The following is a 19,595-nucleotide window of genomic DNA, read 5'->3' as shown; positions in this document are numbered from 1 at the left end:
CTGCTCCTGGGAACCCTGCAGAGCTGCTAACAAGCTGTGTGTATATTGAGAGCACGTAGGGATATGCTGGAACAAGGGGGACAGAGGGCTGGGCAGGTTCACATAATTCGAAGCCTGCACAGTGCCTGCTGGTGCTGTGGGCTTGGGGATATCTGGAGCTGCCCTTTCCATGTCCCTCCTGCTCTCATCTCCAAAGGACTGGCTGGGGAACTCACCAGTGGGGCTTCTCCTGACCCCATCCACATTGGGACTAGGCTGTCTTGGCATGAGGGGAATGATGACAGGCTCTGCTGTTTGTGTGACAAGTGCATGTGCTGCCCTGTCCTCACTTCTCGAGGCTCAGTGTTTAATCATTAAATGGGAATCACAGCATTGCCAAATCTGAAAAGCTACCACAGGTCTCACAGTAGCAGTTCTAGTGAGGGCTGAATGAGTGAACGAATATGGTGCTGTTGCTGTTTGTGTCACAGGGTGGTCTGAAGACCATCATGGGCAGTGGGAGCTCACCCTGGCTCCGTGAGCCCAGTTTGGTCTATCTCTGGAGCAGGGACCCTGGCTGAGTACATGATCCTCTGGACTTTCAGATGCTTGACACTTGATATTTTCCTTACAGAAAAATAGATTGTTCTGTATAAACAGTGTAACAAGATAAACATTGTGCTCAGCATGACAACCAAGAAAAATACTGCAAAGATACCTTAAAGGCTGAGATGGGTTCAGAAGACAATGCTGACTTTGTGTCACTGTCAGGGGGAGAGTCATTGCTCAGGTCCTGGCAGTTGTAGGAGATAAAATAGCACTTTCTATTGCATGTGGGTCAACTAGTATGGACTTGTTCTAGCATTGATTCTGTATGCTGGCTAATGACAATACAGTTATTGTTCTTACACCTGTTTGCAAAGGGAAATGAATTGATGACAGAATTTTAGTGCCTCTCCATGAGGCAAATGGGTCAGGTTTCTTTATTTTTGCCATTTAGTGCAGTACATCTAGTCTTTAAAATCTGAACTGCAACCCAAGATATATATAGGCGATTCAGCCCCTTGTTTTATCATCTTCTAAAAGACAATAAAGTCATTAAAATCTCCACCAGAGTGGAATAAGAGGTGAGATTCTGATAGCTGCACCAGCTAAGGGGAATCCAATTATTTGTGGCACCACAGGGTTTTGCTGCAGGACCACCTCACAACTGGTAGCCAGCAGCACAAAACTTACTTCACTTTGGCTTGATGCTTGTTACAATTGCTACACAAACAGTAAAAGTTCATCATCTGTTACTGTTCGTGTTCCTATCAATCTCTCTTTGTTGCATCACAAGAGATTTGTCTTCTCTCTCTATCAGCCACCACAGTGATTGCCTCACTGTGGCTTTGACTATAATTTTAATTGTCTATAGATCCTGCACTGATCTTTCTGACACTGAAAGATTTAAGAGTAGAGTTAAGCTCCAGAATCAATGTTAACAAGTCTTTACTTGGGACCCTTATTTAATAAACTCTCATAGCCTCTAGGGGTGATTTACAAAACTGACCTTCACTGACTGTCTGTAAAACCAGAAAATCGGTAAATACATTTCTTCAGAAAGTAATGGATACTTCCTTATTGGGAATCACCATGGCACCTGAGCCATGGCCACAGCTTTACCTGCCCCAAAGCATTACTGCTCTAACTTTTGAGTACATGATTTATTGCCCTGTGGAATAAACCCAAGCTCCTTGTTCAATGCACATTAAGACACTGTAGCAGAGGTAAAAGTAGCTGATTACTTGCAGTGCAGAACCTCTTCCCATGTCCAGCAGAACTGACAGTTTAAATGGTCCAAGTTATAAGAGTCTGAACGAAATGTTGTAAAAGATATGGTATGGAACAGCCAGGCTTTGATGAAGATATGGCTGGATAACCTAACAGGCATTCCTTGGCTTAACAGCCCCAAAACAAAGTGCAATGAGTTGTGTGACATTGAGTTCCATATGAAAGTTTCTGCTTTAAAAAATAAAGGGAGACAAAAGTAATTGCGTTGGGATTCTGTTCTGGCAGACAACGTGCGGCTGGGACCATGCCCCCAGTGAAAATGCCACGGAGACAATGTGTCTGCTCCTACCCATCACATCCCTTTCCATGCCAGTGCCTGGCCTCAGTCCCTACACAAAACCCAGGCTGCTGGCTGCCGTGGTATTTGCAAAGGTGAAATCATGCAGCTGTTACTGAAGCCTGCTCGTTCCTGATCGGAAAAGTCGATAAACATTTTACAAATGATGGGTTTGGGCAGCGGGTCTAAAGTGACTGCCTCCTTTTGCCCTCTGGTTTGACTGCTGGAGATGCTGTGTGTACTTCATAGTAAATAGGTATTAAAGGTTTATTAAGCGATACAAGTCTGTTAGGAGGTGCTATCCACAAATCTGTATAAAATATTCCAGGCTATTGTAAGGCCCTATGACAAGAAAATGGAAGGATTTTGCATCAGTTGATTAACCAGTTAGGAAACTGTGCCTCTCATTAAACTTTCATATGACATATTAAACGTACAGTTGTAAATGAAAGGTGACTAGGCCATTTATTGCAAAACAAATGGATTGATATGATTAAAAGGGGGCTGTGCTTTTGTGTGGGGATGCTGTCAAGAGGAATAGGAAGAGCACTCACAAAAATGAGAATGCCACGATGTGCTTTTACTTCAAAACAGAGTCCTGAATCTGCCCTGTTAGAAAAATCTATCGCTGAGACTTGAGTGAAGTATTATCTAACCATCTGAGACACAGCCCTATAATTCATGGGTCATTGACACAGTAGAGAAGATCAGTTCTGGCTATTGTAGCAGCAGAGGGACTCTTAATCCATGGATTATTAACGTGGAAAATTGAAGGGGCTGTTACAGGCTTGTGGTTTATTAGACTATTGTGGATTTAGGGAGCTTTAATTTGAAGATTATGGACACAATGGAGTGCAACAGATCCCTTGACAATGTCAGTGGCAAGGCTTTTGTACAGGAGAAAGCTTCTGCCTGAATTCTGTCCTTCCCCATCCCAAAGGATACTGCTTAGGAAAACACTTATGGGGCTGCAGTCACCTTTGAAGCTCATTTGATCAAAGTAACTCAGAAACACACTTGTCTGAAGATAATGTTCCCTCAGCTCTCCAATCTGGAAATTTTTTTTTTCTAGCAAGGCTTTTCTTGCCAGCACTTGATTTTCATCCCCTATTGCTGTTTTGTCTTGCAAAAATTTGATGCTACATTGTGTTTGTATAACATCATTAGGTCCATGGGATGCTTTGCAGGACAAGTGAGCTGAATGTGTTGCATTTTGGAGGACTAAGGACTGAAACCTTGGACCTTCACTAGCAACAGCTTTGTGAAATACCCTCCTGCCTCTGATCACCATCTCAAAAGCCTGGGTGAGCTTATCTCTGCTCTCCATCCACCTTGAAGGACTAATAGAGATGTGAGGAGTTGGTGGGTATGGAGAGGAGCAATGAGGCTTGAACACAACCATAGTTCCAAAGACAACCAGTCTGTTCTGAAAGCACACCTGGGAGAGTTTCTGCCCTGCCCAAGAATATTGTATGTTTTCCTTTTACCCTTCTCTATCCCAGAAGAAGGGAAGGAAAATGGAAATTGTTGCAGCAAACACTGTGGGAAGGGTTGGGTTTGAGGGAGACTCAGAACTGGCATTGGGTAAGCTCTGTAACTGCAGTGGTTCCACCGCACAGCACGGGCATGAACTGGAGACCTTCCTTCTCCATTCTCTGATTTATGTTTGCAGTAGAAGAGGAGGAGCTGCGAGCAGGCCAGCACAGAGTGGCTGGCTGGATCAAGGCTCTTGGCATGTCCTCTGTGCCTGTGCTCAGCTCGAGATGTCTGTGCCTCACAGGTTGCTTTGCATCTCTTCCATGGCTGTCTGCAGCTGGGGAGTGGACTGAGGAGAGCAGGGAGGAAAGCCAAAATGCTATCTGTGCAGGCATTCTTTGATTTGTTGTGCTCTGGTCCAGATAAAGCATGATTTGTTTGTGGAGCTTCTTGCTGCTGGAAGCTGAGGAAGCCAAAGCATGAATGGGATCAAAAGGAACTGCACAAGCCCATGGCTGGTGGCTCATGAATGGCTTTTGAATGATGTCTCAGACACAACATTGACACCAAGATTTCTAGCAGTAGGGAGGACAACAGGCAGAACAGCCATGCTTGCCCTCTTGTCCAGGTTATTTTCCAAAGTTGGATACTTCCTACTTCTTCTATTAGATTTCATTTTAGGTCCAGACAAACTTTAAAAGCTTTCCCAACAGGGGAAGGAAGAAGGCAGCTACACAAAATAAACTTCAGTGTGTGTGAATAGGAGAATGGGAAGCAAAAAGGAGGCAGGGAGTTCTCTCAGGATAAGACAGGTGAAATGAATGCTCCAGTTTCCTGGCCCAAAATCAGTAAGATAGTGTCACTGTCAGTGTGTGATAAGAGAAAGCACGTGCAGGACTTCAAATGGCAACTCAAGAATTTCTAGGAACAACCCTGGGCACTGGGACAGTCCCCACCCTCTGATGCTCCAGTGTGTACCCAAAGGCTTGGTATATACACAAAATCTCAGCAGTCATGCAGAGACTTGATTAAATTGTAAAATTGGTTGAGTGATTATTTTAATTGAAAAATATATATTTACTTGAAATAAACTCCTGTTTCTCAACTATGCTTATGTTACACAGATAGTTTGGTTTATATTTGAATAGAAAATGTTTAATATTCAGCCTGGGAATAGTTATTTAGTACAAATAACTATTTCTTCAAAATTAATTTCCACTTCAAGTATTTACATTTTCTTGCTTTCCCTCCTTGCCCTCTTCCATTCCTCTCCCCATCAAAATTTACTTATATTTCCCAGGGAATATATGTGGTTTAGAGTAATGCAAAACAAATGATGGATTGAGTGTATTTGCAATGCCCTTTGAAAACTGTCCCAGTGTTCAAATGCTGCTCAGTTTTATTCCTCTAAGTGTTCTGCAGCTTACTGCTGCAACATGTCATCTACACAGCCAGAAAGTTGTACAAGATACACAAGATTCAAGCCAACAGGATGAAATCCAACTGATCTTTTAGCTAGCTTTTGAAATGAGTAGAATTTTGTGACCCAGAACTCCAGAAATTAATATTATCTCAGCAGTCAAACACAGATGGTCCACATGAAGTTTTCTGTGTAACTTCTAATTTGACATGTGAAACATTTTATATAATTTTTTAAATATACTGTGATTTTGAGCCCTATACTATTTAATAGAGTGCATATTGTTGCAAAGGAACAAAGACCTGAGAAGTCTGGTCTGGAGCATTGCAGGAGTTTGGTTCTGGAGCATTGCAGGTTTAAGCAACTTTTAGAATTTGTGTAGCCAAAGATGTCTGATTTTCGACAAGCATTGTACATGCAACTCCATGAAATGGGAGCACACCTTTTAATGCTGACGTGCTGGACATCTGCAGGGAGTTCTGAAAAGTTCAGTTGCTCTGACACACTCAACTCTCAAATAGTGGGAAAGTTTCCTTTGATTTCAGCAGATGCCTCCCACTAGTACACAAGAAAATGTTTGTCTTTATATTATCAGCAGTTTTTATATTACAAAATAGCCAAAGGTCAGAATTTCATTTTCTCTCGGGCATGGTGCTGAATGAACAATAGCTGAATAACTGTATTTGGATTCAGTCACTGATTGCACTCCCTCAAGTTATTCTCACAATCACTTATTTTTCCATTTCTTTTTGCCCAATAAAGTGGCTGGAGTTTGGAAAACAGCTGGAGTCAAAGGGGTGTGGGAGGTAAAAATCCAGCTGAGGTAGGTGAGAGGTTCTACTGGTGAGACTATGAAGGAAGGAAAGACACTGAATTCCCGGAGCACCAGGCATCACCCTCCCTGTGAGAGGATTGGGAAACAATGCATATTTTGGTCATTTGGTTGCTAATGTTCAGAGCAGAATTACATCCTAATTTCAAGTGTTTTGCTAGCAGATGAAGCTTTTCTAGTCAAGCCTAGGAAGCAGAATGGTTGTGTTTGTCGTGTTCACAGGGGATAGATACCTGGGGCTGCTGTGAAACACTCCATGCTGTGTGTGGTGAATAGCAGCTCTCACTGCCGTGTGAAACACTGTGATGTGCCCCCAAGGGTGCAGGGGAATACCACAGTCTGGGCAACAACATGGAATTACTCCTACTCAGGTTACTGCTCTCTTCTGTCTCCTGGCCTTCCTGTACAGCAAGGTCACATGGGGAGCCATCAGGAGGCTGCTGACACTGACTCAGAGCAAGCCTGGCCCCTTCTCCTCCTCAACTTTGCCAAGATAACCATCTCTGCTGGGAAGAGCCAAGGTGGGGATCTCTTTCTTTACTTGATCAAAGCAAATCAATTACCTCCTTTTAGAGCTTTATATACTAGCATCACATAACATCTCTTTTCACTTAACTAGTTCAGCCATTCATTATCCATTCAAGTGGAACCTGGCAGACCTTCCTGCATTCAAGGTTTTTTGGATCAGTAGTTATATCTGTTATTGGTCCAGAAAACATCAGCTTTCATCTGACCTCTTCCTCGCATGGAGCTTTTCCTTTCAAACCAAATTTTTTGTTTAAATATTTAAACATTTATTTATTTAAGTAGCAAACCCATGCATCCTCTGCTCTTGTCAAATTTCACTAGACTGCATTTCTCTGGCTTTGCTTGTTGTCTTATGGCTCAGCAGATAATGTATTAATGACCTGTACAAAGCCCCGGCAGGATGTATCCTAGGGAGAAAATGGACAATGTCTGGATTTCTCAGTAGTCCTTCATTTGGAAATGTTACTCAAAGATGTTATGACTCTGATGAAACAAATTCAGCTGCTCCTTTGCAGATACTACATCCACAAGAAAAGATCTTCTATCTTAATTTGCCTTGATTCAAAAGTTGCTGGTGTTTCCTATAGGAACTCTAAGCTCTGTGTTTATTAGTCCAATAAATGGCTGTCACATAATGCTCCAGCCAATCCTCCCAGCAATTTCCATCAGCAGGGTTCCCATGCTGTGCATCAGTGACGGTTCGTGAACTTGCTTCAGTAACTTCCCATGAGTTAACACAGCTGAAGCAGACAAGTCAAACTACAATGACTTAGTTTTGTTGGGGGATTGTGAAGCCTGGTTTCCTAAAGAGATTTCCACCATCACACTGTAAGTCTCTACATCTGAATATGTTGTTAAGTTCTATCCAAATTTGACAGACAGCTAGATATGTCAGCAATAGCAAGATAAGCCACTGAGAGATTAAATACATGCCACTCAATCAGGAACAAAAGTTGACCTGTAATCTCAACTAAATCCCCAAATCCCTCAGACTACTCATAGGAAAAGTATTCCTGCTATAGGAGATGTTCTGACTTGGGGTTTGTGAGTTACTACCCAGAAACTAGCCCAGCCCTGAACCAGGGAGCCAAAGGCAACAAGGCTTTGCAGCTTCTGTTGCTCATAGATTGGCTTCTTGTGACACTCCTTCCTAATTTCACTGTCAGAGATGCGTGTCAACTTTTGGGCTTTTGTTTTAAATACACGAAGGTGGTTTTTTTTTCCATTAAATATTGTGCAAGTCTGCTGAGAGGTGCATTTCCAGTACTTACTTTAGTAATAATTCTTGAGCATGGATGGGAAACTGAACCTGAGGGCAGGGAGCACAGAAAGCTTTATTGCATTAAACAACCTGAGAACATCTCTGTGTGGGACCACAGCTTGTAGAAAATCAAAATATAAATGTGCCGTTCATATAATGTGGTGGAGTGACTCCATGATCCCAGAACTCTGCCTGGGACCACATTTGGACCACAGTGGTGCTGTGATGAATGCTGACAGAACAGTGAGTTCCTGACAGCTGTCAGGTCTGTTGTGTGGTGTGGGCTGGGTTTTTCAGCTTTGTGTGTTTAGCAGACCCTCATGACCAACTGCACACGTTGTCACTGCTGAGGAAAGGTGTTAGAGCTGAGCCCTGCTTTCCTGTGTGAAGCTTTCCTCTCCTCCAAATCTGCAGCAGCATTTTCTGCTCAGTGGAACAGAAGGAGAGCAGTGATGCTGTCTAGGTTCTGGGTAGCATTGCCCAGGTGAGGACAGTGGTTCTGATGATAAATATGTCATAGGTCATTCACGTCTGATAAAGGTGAGCAACAACACATTAAACTTTTCATATTCCTTCATCTATCTCTTTTTTTTCAATCACTTTTTTGCTGGAGTGCCTCACTCTCCTGATCCTTCCTGGTGAGGAAGGAAATCACTTGTTTTGACATTTTCTTATAGGAAGAGACAAGACACAGAAAATTTTATCTGATGAAGCAAATTAGGTAAGAAAGAGGTGCACGGAGCAATTCTCAAAATTCCCCCAAGATGTCCAGCTCCCCTGAGCATCAGTATTAAAGAATTTCCTATAAGTTTTCTATTACATCTTTGCTAACCTAAACCCCTCTGAATGTCTGGTACTAACTCATCTACCCATAGTTATAGAAGGAATTTGACATATACAGGAAACAAATCCTTTTCCAATAACAAAATCAGTGTTTAGCTGCTGTCTTTTCCATCTCACATGCTGCATTCTGGAGAGCTAGCCAGCTTGAAGTGGACACTTTATTTATGACGGGAAACTCTCAAACTGCTTTGCATCAGCAAGGATTAATATATAGAAGTGTATCTGTATAAATATACATAGTGTGTGTGTGTGTGTGTGTGTACAAAATACATTTACAGTACTAAGAAAATAAGAAATGACAGAGAGGTTCTGGCATTCCAAATTCTCATCCAAGGGAGAATTTCACCTGTTGCCAGAGGCTTTTGAAAACCTTTGTGAAAAGTGTGAGTGCTACATTGCACTATATTCCTCACAAAAGTAAGGATGGCGAATGAACATTACTAAATTCTGAGCAGCTCTTTTCTTTTTTAACTTTAGTTTTCCCAGTAAACTCCCTCCTACCAGTTCAGCTGGGACTGCTTACTTAAATTTATTTTGCTTAAAACAGGAACTGAGATTTAAAACCATTATTAATAAACAGTTTATTTTTTACTGTGAGGCATCCAATGTAAGTCATAAATTATTGTCCACTTAATTAAAGACACTCACCTTTCCAGATGTTGCTCTAATCAGCTCAATCTAAAGCAGATAAATTCGGTGTTCTGCCAGTGCTGCAGGGACTTTGGTGCAGGCACAAAAAGTGTCAGGGTTCCTTTCCTCACCACTCCAGGTGTTACTGGGTCCTGTAGGAGCTGATTTTCAGAGGCCCCGAGACATCCTTGAACTTCTGGGAACTCTGGATCTTGATCAGCAGACTGTCTAAGATGTGGATTTACATGCCTGACCAAGAGAGTGAGCTCACCCCTTGTCCTTATTTTTTTCTTATTTTCCTTGAATCCAAGAGTAGACCTGTGAGAAATTAAAGTAACTTGGCCACAGCTACCCTGGAAGAGCAAGTCTGCCATTGATGTAGCCAGCAACTTGCTCAGTGACCCTTCAAGCTAACCCACACACAAGATTATTTTCTACGAAATGGAGAGGGATGTTTCAGGCAGCTGGTTGGAGAGAGGAGCATGTCTGTGACTACTATTCATAGCAAAAAAAAATTTCTCATTTTTAGTCTTTTCTACAGCTGAGTCTGTGAACCTCCTGAGTTCAGGAGTAATCAGATGAGTCCATGGAAAACAATTCTGCTGAGAGCTTTGAAATACAAGTGGAAAGATATCACCCTGACCCCAGAAATCACCCATGAAGTTTGTTACAGAGGCTTCAGGAGAAATGAGATGAGAAACAGAAAATACATACAGGTAGCTGGAAATGTCTGGGTCGGTAAAATTCACCACACTTTTGGAGTAACCTGCAAACGAGGGGACAGTGGGTTAACCTTTGTTCATAGAGATGTGTCAAAGGTGTGCATTCCTCCTCCCTGCATCTCACCCTTAATTGACTTCTGTTCCCAGTCCTGGTATGCTCCAGTGACCTCTGATGTGATTCATAGAAGGGTGAGAGAGAGCCTAGGATGTCTGCAGATAGGAGAAACCAAAGCATGGCAATAATTACAGATAGGTAGGTATTTTTCTGAAATCACACAGAATTTCACCAGCCAACTCTCTCTGTCATGTCCTCTGTCAGGCCTCAGAAAGTTGCCTTGATCCTCGGTGTTTGTGTGGGAGGGCAGACCGAAAAGAGATTAAATGCCCTTTTGCAATATCTTTTCAGCATCAAAGCCATGTCTGTTGACCAAGTAACTGCACTTCAGTGACTATATCATATGCCCAGTGACATTACCACTGGTTTGCAGTTAGATAACACTTCTCAGAAAGGGAAATTTAATCTGTTGGATTTTTCTGAGTAACTGGGGCAAAACATACAAACAGGGAAATTTTGCAAGGCCAGAGTTTGTTTTTACTTATGACATCCTTTAAAACAAAGGTTAACCTTCTGTTCAGAGAATTCCTTGTAGGGCGAAGGTTCAAAACTGAAAGTAGCAGCCCAGAAGAAGTGTGTAGCAGAAGATGTGACTGGAATTGTGTAGCAAGTTGGGGGCTATGATAAATCTGAATTCTTAAAAGAATATATGAGGGCTGGGGTGCTGCTATTTTGGCTTAGTTTCTCCTTTCATTAATTTTTGATATTACTTACTATTGCTGTTGAGTGGTTTGTAGTTTATTCTTAAAAAAAAAAAAAAAAAAAAACAAACAACAAAAAAAACCAAAAAAATTTAGGTTGGAGAGACATGGAAGAGAATGATGAATGCAGTCTGGGAGGCTGTACACAACTCCTCCCTTCTCAGAGGTAGATGTCCTCTGGACCACTTGAGCTGGGTTGGGATTGTTCCCCTTAGCAGCTCTGTCCAGGGTCTGTTCCCATGAAGCAGGACCAGGGCATTCTCTGCAGAATAGCCCCTTTATGCACTGTAGCAAAACTGGAGCTGGTGCCACTTGAGTGCTTTGGGTTCTGTGTTTGTGGATTTAACTTAATTTTCTGCTACAGGCCTCCTGGTATGTAAGAGAGCAAACTCAAGCTTGTCACTGTGTTCAGTGAGGCAGCAAACTTGAGAGGGGGAAATTCCCCTCCTTCTGTAGTTCATGGTGTTCTTCTAAACTATTTTAAATAGGTCTGCTGCAGCCAGTGTTTGCATTTGAAGAGCCTCACTTGTTCTCATTTTCAAGGCTTCTCTCAGATCTGAAAGTAAAGGTCAGGTTGACTCCTCTTATTTGAAATAGAGAGGAAGAAAGTTAACCCTGTAAGCAGGTGGATCTAATGCAGTATTTCTCAGGAAAATTAGTACATCTTCCCCTCTCTTTGGCTCCATTTTCATTTCTCTGCCCTCTTCATTAGCTGATGATAGTTCTAACTTCCTGCATCCTTTCAAAGAGATCCCCCTGCAAATCATCATCTGGGACTCATGAAGTGCAGAGATCTGGTAAGCAGCATACACTTGCCAGAAGCCCTGGATAAGTTTTCAGCTGAGTTTATGCTTCACCTCCCTCCACTCTACAGAAAAATAACATATGGGCCCATTTTGCCCAAAAAAGCTTGCACCAAAACCCAACAATCCACTTCACGAAGGATTATTTTTTGCTGATTGAGAGGTGTTTGGAGATGACAGGCATCTGATATCATCTTAAGCCTTAAATTGCTGTAAATCCTGTATTGGTTTACTTTTTACTTCAACCAAATAAGATATTATCCAGCCTCAGAGTTAACACTTTCCAAGCTTGCCCCAGCTGAGTGTTGCACACCAAAGGCATTATTATCTGCCATCACTGGACAAGGCACTGCACAGAGCCACCAATTCATGTGTGACATAGCTAAAACGCTAAAGAGGATTACATGGCTCATAAGGCAGGAACTACATACATGTAACAACCATTTTGCTTCTGTTTGGGGCCCTTGAAGGACAGGTAAAATACTGGAACAGCCTGAGAGATTGTGTTGTGTGTATGGGCAAAGGATGTGGGGTCTCATCATCTTCCAGATGTTGCTGTCCAAAGGCTGCAGCAAGAAGGGTGTCAGTGGATATTTACTTCAGTGAGGACCTCAGTGGAGGTCACAGCCTATGTCTGAATGATGAAAACAAGAATGAGGGTGTGAAAAAATTTACTTCTGAAATGCAAACCACTTATTTTTATTTCTTTTATGTTAATATTCAAGAGCACCTTACCCTCCTTTATCCCAGGAGCTGTCTTAGAAATCTCCTTCAGAACAGATTATCTTTGACTCAAGTGGTACATTTATTTTGGGATGGATTGCTAATAAATAGAGTTTTCTAGGTGTTCTGACTGCAGGGAATGTAATTGGTAGGCAGGTACATTAGGAACCTAACCAAAGAAGACTTACAAGACTAAATATTGTTTTATTGCCTGTTTAAGACTTTGAAATGAAATGTTTGGATAAACGAAGGTGCATTATCCCAAGACAGTGGTTTTATTTGTGCTATTATTTAACAGAGTGTTACAAACACCCAAGAGGCCTCTGTAAACTTTCTGGCTGAGCTGTGAATTGAGGCCAAGGTGAATATCATGGTTTGACACTGGCCAAACGCCAGGCACTCACGAGAGTTGTTTGCTTACCTTCTTCTGCTATGGCTGGGCAGAAGAGAGGGGAAAAAGAAAATTAATGAAGGAAGCATGAGTTGAGATAAGGACTGGGAGAGAAAACACTCTAGGGGCAAAACAAGTTTAAATTGAAAGGTATAAAGCAAATTTATTATTAACAGAATCAGAGAACGATAATGAGAAGTAAGTCCTGAAAACACTTTTTTTCCCCCAGCCCCTCCCTCCTTCCCAGCGACAGCACAGGAAGACAGGGCATGGGAGTTTCGGTCAGTTCATCACTCGAGATCTTTTTCTGTTCTTTCAGGGAGAGGAGTCTTTTTTTCTGCTATGGCATGAGCCCCTCCCATGGGCAGTCTTCCCAAAAGTGCTCTGGCGTGGGTCACTCGTCCCTGGGGTGCAGTTCTTGAAGGATAGGCTGCTCTAGTTTGGAAGCAAAGGCCCTCTCTCTCTGTCTTTGGAAGCAGGGGCCCTCTCTCTCTGTCTCTTGAAGCAGGGGCCCTCTCTCTATTCGGGTCTCCCACTGGAGCACAGCATCCACCCACTCTGGTGTGAGCCCTTTGCCCACAGGCTGTGAGTGGATCTCTGCACCATGTGTGGAATGCACATGGAGTTCATGCATTCCAAGGCACAGTTTGTTTTACCGTGCTCCTCACCACAGCTGCAGGGCCAGCCAGGCAGGCAGAGCTCACCGCAGGCCGCACCGACACGGCGGCGGCCTTGTCAGCGCATTGCCGTGCGCTGCACCAGGGATGGCCCCGGCAGCGGTGCTTCGCTGATCCTGGAAAAAAAGTGTTTTGATTTTTCTTCTTAAATGTTATCACAGAGGCGTTACCAACCTCCTTAACTGGGCCAGCAGCACGTTCATCTTCAGAGCCATCAGAGATGGGCTCTGTTGGACATGGCGGAAGCTTCCAGCAGTTTCTCACAGAACCGACCCCTGTGGCCCTCTCCCTCTACCAAAAAATCAGACAGTGCCAAATCAACACAGTGAATTTCTCCCAGTAAGATCCAATCACTGAGAAAAAATGTTCCTCTTAAGGAGGTGTCCTAGTCAAAATGGCTAGAAGTTATCCTGATCAATAACAGAGGTACCTTTTTATGCATTTTTGTGGATGTTTGAGGTTTTTACCCACTAGTAACACATACAGGTATAATTTCTTTTAGCACAGAAGCACTAAATAATTAATTAATTACCACCATTCTCTTTGCGCTGCTGCTTGTGTTCAGCTGCTGCTTGTTGTGAACATCCCATAGGCTCTGAGGGGTGGTTTCTGTGCAGGCAGTGGCTGTTATCCTGGCAAGCAGGCGTTCACCCACTGTTTAGAAATCTAATTTTCTCTGCTGGTATGTGAAAAATTGCATGGAATTCTTGTCACAAAATTCCTATTCTAGTTTTCCTGTGCTTTGCGCTTTCACAATTCTCTTTGGCACAGCAATTATTACTGTACCAGCTGCAGTGCTTGCAAAAGGTAATCATAATGAAACCTTGGTAGGCGTCTTGTGAAATGCGAACACTGGTGCGTATGGGTCCCACCAGAGCTTTTATTATAGATTTTTCTAACTCCTTTGTGTATGCATGTGAAGGCTTTGATGTCATTTGCCTCACAAGTTATATCCAAGTGAATTGTCATAATTATTTACCTATGAACCATGATTTTTTTCTAGAAAAGTGTAGTTTGTGGCTGGTGTTTTGGGATTAAGTTCTGTTCAGTGTGTTCTTTGAACTGCTTGGCACCTCAGTTGAATGACATAGGTTTTAGTTTTGTACATCATTGAAAAAAAGTAAACTTATAAATGTTAATGTTAATGAGAACTAGCTTTGCATTTCAACAACCATTTTAATTATTACCCAATTATTTGTTTTACTGTACTGGATTTCAAATTTAATTATTGGCAGCTCTGTTTCAAGTATAGAGGCTGGTTATATTTATATTTATGGCTATATTTATATTGATAATATAGATTTACATATATTTTTATTCACAGAGACCTTAAAAATTGAATTTTCTTTTGTATTTCTTCCATTTATATTGATAAAATATAATATGCTAAGTTATTCCCATACCAATTACATATGATTTGCCCACTCCTACTTATTTTGTTATCCTTACTTCCTCTGGCTACTTTCAGCTTTAAGCCACTGCTAATCCATTACCTTATTGCTTTTGTCTCCAAGTCTGAATTATATAAGTATTATGGAACAAAGATTGAAATTAACTACTCTTGACTTTATTGTAAAATAACAGTCAGCTGATTAGCTTTTCTAATTCCACTAACTTGAATAATATTAAAAATTTAATTACTTTAATTTTTTTAAATTAATTTATAATTTTTTTTCGATGTGGAAAGGCCATTTATGAAATATTTCTAAAGGGAAAGTGGAAATGAAAGAAAATAGTGATGGACTGCATTTCTGGGTGTCCAGAATTGCTGCCAAGCACACAGAAAGACAACTGAAGCAGGAATGTACCCTGCATTCTGCAGTGCCCACTGCAATGGTAATTGAATAAAATCTGCTGAGACAAAAAAAGAAAAACAAAAAGTACTTTGGTCACAGAGCTGAAATGGAAAAGCAGCAACTGTTAAAAGGAAACTTTTGTGGTGTCTCCTCAAACTCTGTCTCCTTGCATGAGACTCAAAAAGCAGAACACCTGTAGAATGTCAGCTTTCCTTTGGGATGCAGGAGGGCAGCATCGCATGGCATGGCCATGTCTCCAATAGGCTGGGCAGTTTGCTGCTGCTCCTGGTCCAGCCAAGCTGGTTGATTCTCATTTGAAATGCTATCTCTAAGCTGCTTTTGTTCAATTGCTTATTTTCCTGAAAGGTTATAATCAAAAGGCCATACTTCAGGAATAATTTGGCTCCCTTGTATGATACTGGTTTCCAAGTGGCATGTAAATAAGGGGTCACATTTTCCAAAGAGAGTGCTGCCCCACCATCAGTGCTGTGAGAAATCTGCTTCACAGCTCCATGGCTGAATTTAGGGGGAAGCATTGCTGACAGGCTGAGTCAGTGGCCCAAATTCTTCTCCCTTTATCCATATAACCACATGAAAATTGTTTCTCCTATCCACAGAATGTGCATGAATAATTTGCTTGGCATGGGACTGGAGCTAACTAGCACAATAAATGCTTTTGTAAGCTCCATATGTCCCTTGCCTTGGAGCTTTTCAGATGATACAAAACCTTGGTACTGTGACTAAAATGAGAAAAGCCTGGGCAATGACTTCAGAAGCAATTGGGAGTGACCTAAAGCTCATAAAGGATTCTTGGCTTCAATGATGTTGACTCAGGTCCATCAGACTTACAAGTTACATTCAAACCTTATTGAGATCCTGGAATGACCCCTGCAGTCTGCAGAGATGGGTTTTTAAACCCTGCAAGGGGGTCCGAATTTCCGAACTTCAGAAGCACCAGGCTCTTTAACTGTACTTTTTGAAATAAGTTCAAGAAACGAGTGCACACACGTTGCCTATCCCTCTCCTTCTCTTTGCACTCAACATTTTTGGTGTAGGGAGAGTTCAGTAACGGAAGTGTAAACCTTCTGTTTACATCTATAAACAAGATAAGGTACAAATTGCTGCAATACAAACTTCCTTGCTCTGGCCCTCCGCTGACCTCAGCTATAAATGACAAGGACCCCTCTTTCTCACAGTTGCAGGAGTCTCCAGTCTCTAGGGCAAAGTTTAAACCAGCAAATGTGCTTACAAAATCTTCTGTGTGAATTTTTCTGACTGCTGTGCTATTCACACGCCGCTCAGGGCCGGGGGCTCATGCCTGTGACATGAGGGACAGATGCAGCTGGACCTACATTTGGAGGGTGCCCCAGACACCTCCAGCTGCAGGGTGAGCCTGGGTGCATTTGTACTCATTTCCTGAAGTCAAGGAGCAAGCTACATGCACTTTTGCTGAAGGGCTTGGATAGAGAAGGCTTGAACCACATTTTAGACCTACAGGAAACATTTGTGTCACTGTATCTCACGCCTCAAGTCTTCTCCTGGAAGCTGGGTCAAATAAATTGGTTGCAAAATATCCAAGATTATGCCAAGTAAACACAAGAATAATTAGATTTAAAAGCTACTCACGCATTGTCTTATTTTTATAGATTTCAATGGGTGCAGAAAGAAGAGCTGCCAATAACACAAAAGCTGTTCTAGGCATGGGAACAAAATTCCTCGGTGACCAGGACACATGGCCTGAGGGAACAACACAAGAAGAGGGCTGGGGCATGAGAAAAATCTTAGGGAGTGGGGCAGAAAAGTAAAAGGGAACTTCTACACCTGAGAGCTGTAACTATAACTCCACACCCTGAGAGACATCACAGCCACTGGCAGTCACACACACACATCGAGACTATGGTGGGTATTCCTAATTGGAATTGTTAATCTGGGATTTCCACAGCGTGTCTGCTCTGGGTGGTGGAAGTGGAAACTAAACCATCATGTTTGGCATCGATATAGAGCAGTGCACGGCTGGGCTTTTGAACACCAGCACTGCATTTGCACAAGGGCAAGAGTTACATTGATGTTTGTATGTCCCCAGACAGGACTTGTGTCCCTCTCCTCCTGGAGCAGCTCAGCAGAGGAGCGCAAGGACATCACCTCTGGCATGGGTCACCCAGCTGCAGATCCCTGGAAGATGGACTGGTGCTCAGGCAAGGCCCTGTAAGCTTTCCTTGTTCCTGCCTTGTCACCACTGAATGCTCACCGTTGGTGTGCCCTGGAAAGAGTGTGAAATGGCTCTAAGAGGGTCAGGTCAGTAGTTCTTGTGTGTTTAAGCAATGCAGAAACTCCACAGCACAATTCCTCTCTTTGTGCTGTGCAGTGGATTGCAGGAGAGTGACTTAGGGATATCTGCAAGAGAGAAGAGCCACAGGGATGGTTCTTGGTCACTGCTGTTAATGATGCTGCAGAGAGGTGGTGACACTGGATCCCTCACAGTGCTTTCAGCAGAAGCATGTCAGCTTCTGAAAAGTGCCAGCTCCTGGCCCAGAGGCCTATTTTCTATGCATAATGGTATCCAAAAACATTTCATGCAATTACATACTGCTGCCCTAAACCACATGGTTTTATATATGTATGACCAGGGCTACAAAGTTCCATTCTCACTGTTCAGCGAGTTAACTGAGGCACAGACTCAAACAGGATAACAGGCTTGTTTTAATGTGCCCAGTTCTATTCTTGTTTGGGGGAAGTTGCTCTTTTGGATCTCCATGTGTTTCACAAGCTATGACAGTTCTAGGAGTCTCAGCCATGGGCGAGCATCTCCCTGTCCTGCTGTTGAATGCACACAAATATCCAATTTGTTGGTAGATAGAAATGGCTCAGATTCAGATAATTTTCTGTTTTGACTATGGGCTTTGTGCTACAAAGAACCATGTGCTGGAACCTCCTATGAAAACAACAGAGAGAAAGAATGCTGCTGGTGTGTATGAGATTTCTCCTCCCTTCAACAAATGCTATTCTTAGCTGGCTGGCTGGTGTGGAGTAACGCATTAACTGAGTGTGATAAGGCAGGGGAATGCCGATACTGGCCCCATTTTCAGCCCTGTGTTTGCTCTGCCATTAGACAATGGGGTCTCGGTCCCCTAGGAGGCCCTGACGTGTCAAAACAATGTCAGTTAAGTCAACAAATATCCCTGTGTTACAGTCATTTCCAAATTGTGCTTTGGTCTTTTAAAAATTCTGAATGGAAAGGTTAGGAATATTTAAGAATTAAGATGATAAAATATGGGGAGACAACATGGAAAGCTGGCTTACAAACATGAGCCTGATTCCCATCACCAGCATTTATTAAAGTTATTTATGTTGTAATGCATATGAGAAAGTTGGAAGGTCTGAAAAACATGACATGTATATCTCAGCATCCATGTGTAGGGTAGGAAATTACCCCCTTAGCAGAGCTGCCACACCTCCAGACATACAAGGTGTGCTGCCCACATGCACATCTCCTTGGGTCTGCCATGCACCTGCAGGTGATGAGGAGCTCCAGCAGGGTCCAAATCCTTTAGATAATTTTGGGTAACACTTCTGGCTGGGAAAGAAATGTCATGCCCTCGCACTGGGTATATGGGAGCTCAATTCCTGGTGTCATTGAATTCAGATATTATGGGTAATAGTGCTATAATCCTTACTGCCAAATGATCACACCTGGATTTAGAAGCAAGTTGCATGTATGAAAGCAACCTTGAGATTACTGACAGTCTGCTTATTCCCACTGGCATCCTTATGGCTTCTCTCCCAGTTTATCCCTCCTCGCATGCAAAAGACAAAGTAAGGATCAGCTGAAAAATCTTGGCAATTTTGAGGGATATTCTTGTGTTCTTAGAGTTTACAAAATTAGCTGCTTAATTCATTGGCTGAAAACAGATGAAAAGTAACACCTACTTGTGCTACGAATAATTCATCAGAGAAAGAAGTGCTTCAGGATAGTATTTGAGATGAAAACTGCATAACAGCAGTCTCACAAGTGAATTTGCTACCTATAAAGGAAGGGATTTCTGTTGGCTGTCCTCTCTTCAGAAAAAAAACCAAAATAACTCCTGTTAACATTGTCTGCATTTGGAAACAGCCTACATTTTAGGTAATTAAAACTGATGTTCCTGACAAACATTCGCCTCCAAAGAAATGGTCTATTGTAAATGTAAACTCTCAAGATCCTTCCAGGCATACCAGCAGACTGTCTCCTAAAAATTCTTCCCAAGCCATCTGGTGCCTTATCTTTGTAGCCAAGCCATACAATAACTTTAAAAGAGGATTGCTGCTCACAGGGTTTAATCTCAGGACTACAGATTCTCTTGGAAGTATCCCAGTTCACTCTGAACCCGTTAGGCAGCTCTGGTTGTGTGAATTCTCTACTACTTTTAATCAAGACCCAAAATATGCAGCTGTAGTTCTCTGGGGAGATCCCCTCTTCCTGTAGTTTGCAATGGGAATGAAGGAGTTACAGGGAGAAGCTGGAGATTTCCAAACCGGGATTTACACTCCATTAATTCTCTCTCCAGCATCCCAGCCAGAGTGGCATGACATGAATGTGGTTAGGAAGGCT

At 42.5% G+C, this 19,595-nt stretch overlaps 1 long non-coding RNA gene across 3 annotated transcripts in view; it reads right to left on the bottom strand.

Annotated features, from left to right (window-relative positions):
- LOC135308143 (uncharacterized) overlaps positions 1–13,986 on the bottom strand; it is a 37,687-nt gene extending 23,701 nt beyond the window's left edge. For 2 of the 3 annotated variants that reach the window (XR_010368668.1, XR_010368669.1), the window contains exons 1-4: positions 13,744–13,983; positions 9,926–10,011; positions 9,794–9,845; positions 9,098–9,397 (exon numbers count right to left, since the gene is read on the bottom strand). This is a non-coding gene — a long non-coding RNA (uncharacterized LOC135308143). Of the gene's footprint in view, positions 1–9,097; positions 9,398–9,793; positions 9,846–9,925; positions 10,012–13,743 lie in introns of all 3 variants that reach the window. The other variant, XR_010368667.1, reaches the window with a different exon arrangement.
- Positions 13,987–19,595: the final 5,609 nt, after the last annotated feature.

Source organism: Passer domesticus, chromosome 9, assembly GCF_036417665.1.
Source record: "Passer domesticus isolate bPasDom1 chromosome 9, bPasDom1.hap1, whole genome shotgun sequence".
Classification (NCBI taxonomy): domain Eukaryota; kingdom Metazoa; phylum Chordata; class Aves; order Passeriformes; family Passeridae; genus Passer; species Passer domesticus.
The sequence above is the reverse complement of the archived record's forward strand: the minus strand, read 5'-3'. Positions and strand labels throughout refer to the sequence as shown.